General features: G+C 32.7%; 1 long non-coding RNA gene across 1 annotated transcript; it reads left to right on the top strand.

Annotated features, from left to right (window-relative positions):
* Positions 1-349: 349 nt before the first annotated feature.
* On the top strand, positions 350-2,335 carry LOC117107707. The gene is made up of 3 exons (XR_004445276.1): positions 350-412; positions 1,327-1,394; positions 2,137-2,335. It is a non-coding gene; the product is annotated as an uncharacterized LOC117107707 (long non-coding RNA).
* The last annotated feature ends 169 nt before the right edge of the window (positions 2,336-2,504 follow it).

The raw sequence follows: 2,504 nt of genomic DNA, 5'->3' as shown, positions 1-2,504 counted from the left end.
ATGTTCCCTGATACCTGTAGGCCAATCCTTCGAAATAGGCCTATGTTTTTGGTTGATTTCTGTTTATCGCCGTGTTTATCGTGAGACCTGCCATTATTTTAAAGGGTGATAACACTTTTTACAATGATGTAAATATACAAATAATCGTCACGGATGTATGTGATATTATTTAAAACAGTGGTTATATAAGTACAATTAATATGGGGTGCCATACGCCTATGCTTTGTCAAATATATAACCAAATTATCAATTTTTGAACGAAGTGTGATGTTGTAATAATTACCCCTTCTTATAGTGGTTGATCCAACACGTATATTGCCATCTATAGTTTAATACTTTTTTTAGTCCGAGAAGATCTCATGATTTCAAGGCAAATAGGCTGAGCTTTCGATGTTTTACATTTTTATAATTGGTAAACTAGTTCTTAATATTTTATAAAATGATTTTAGATATTCCAATCATTTATTTATTACATGGTTCCAGAATAAAATAACAAAAGTCTATGGTGAATATTATTCAACCAATATTATATTTGCATTGTTGAGTTACCCTAATAGGCCCTAGGCCTAGGTATAGGTAAGGTAGGGCCTAGGCTAGGACTACTGTATGCCTCGAGATAGGCCTATATAGCCTTACAGGCCTAGGCATACATGATTGGTGTCGGGCTAGGAGGTAGTCTAGGCCTGCCTATTAGTGAAAGGCCACCTATCTATAGTAGAACATTTATTCGCGCGATTCGGACATTTTTACTAACATAGAATGGCGGTATGAAAATTAGACTGCACATACGTAGGCCTAGCCTATTAAATAGGCTATCTGATAATAGTGATTCGCGCGACCCTTGCCTACTGTCTGTAGGCCTAGACCTAGGCTTATTGGACGTTTAGGACCAAATTAAGCCTTAAAAAAGATCTCTTTTGAACCCTAACAGGGTTTCACTTTTATTGGGGCAGTTGACCAAGGCTTCTTTGTAGCGTTGCGTTTGACCCCTTGACCCCTTTGCTATTTTCTATAGGATAGTCTTATCAACTTTAATCCATGGGTATTTAGCCTAGGCTATATGGGAGTGCTTTCGTTAGTGAGTATGATATATAACGTTGACATAGACCTTGGTAGCTGACTTTAAAATTGTTTAAATAAGGTGTGTATTATTTTTGGACAAATTAAAATAAATTTGAATAAATCACAAATGACTTTTACATATTGGCGCTAACGAAACTAACCAACTTTTTTGAATAATAAGCTATGTATAATATTTTTCTTGATTGGACCACAAGAAAAGTAAACCAAATATTTATAATGACATTAAATTCTTATTCATTTTAGAATTTATTTTTACCATAAAAAGGAAGCAAGCTTACCAATAGGTGAAAAATCAGTATGGCCAGCAAGAGGTAAGCCAAAAAAAAAAAACAAAAAAAAATACCACATACCAAAAAATAAGCATGGAAAATGTATTTTTTCCATTTTATAATAATGTAGATATTGCTAATACCAAACACTCAATTTGAGTCTTGAAACCAACAAGATCATAGGTAGAAATTCTCTATACAAATATGCATAGCAATATAGATAAAAACATTTGACACTGGTAGGTTGAAGCTCAATATGTTAAAAGGCAGACAAAATCCGATTTTTAAAAGAAATTAAAAGAATGTTTAACAAAAATATTTGCAGCAGTTAATTAGATACAGACTTACTAAAAACTGACGACAAAGGTGAACCAGAGCCTTGCAGGTGTCATGTTCCTGTGCATGACTTTATCAGAAAATATAAGGCTGGGTCTAATTTGTGTGGTGGTTTATAACTTCAACAGTTCAGGGGAGAGTGTATTAGCCTACTCTATGAATTGCCACAACCAGAGAGCTTTGACTGAGAGTTAAACATTCAAATTAATTATTGTTAGTGTCATCGAGTCATTTTGTTGCAATTTGTGGGTGAAAATATTTGACACGCCTACTATATGTCCTTGCCAAATTGTAGATTAAAATGTTTCTTTGATCTAAAAATAATTTGAATTAGTTTTTTGTAATACTATGCATTGGGTTGTTTTTGTTTTTTTCTATAAAATTTGTTTCATGAATTAGAAGATAAGTTGATGCTAATTATTTTCTTTTACTTTGAATTTTGTTTAAGGAAAAAAATAATTATAGATGAAAAAATTAGGACTACACTCGTATCGTATTGGGACAGAGGATTGACAGGATATGGAGACCAAAGAAAAAGAGACCTGTTGCAGGAAGCAGTGCTTGCAACTGGCTTGGAGGAAGTACAGGTGAAGGTAGGCTAATTATACTCACTCTACACTTACTATATACAATGTTTAAGCAATTTAATTAATATATTTATATTATGATTTATGAGTAGTTTTGCATATTATGATTTTTTTTGCAAATCTTACTGGAACTTAACATTCATCAACTTAGAAAATCATTACCAGTAATAATAATTTACTTTCACACTTTTTATGTCCAGTATTACATGGGCATCAAATTCAAATGACA

This window comes from Anneissia japonica, unplaced genomic scaffold (genome assembly GCF_011630105.1).
Source record: "Anneissia japonica isolate Jap-2015-1 unplaced genomic scaffold, ASM1163010v1 scaffold29286_len2510_cov128, whole genome shotgun sequence".
NCBI classification, from domain to species: Eukaryota; Metazoa; Echinodermata; class Crinoidea; order Comatulida; family Comatulidae; genus Anneissia; species Anneissia japonica.
This window is presented reverse-complemented; position numbering and strand designations above follow the sequence as displayed.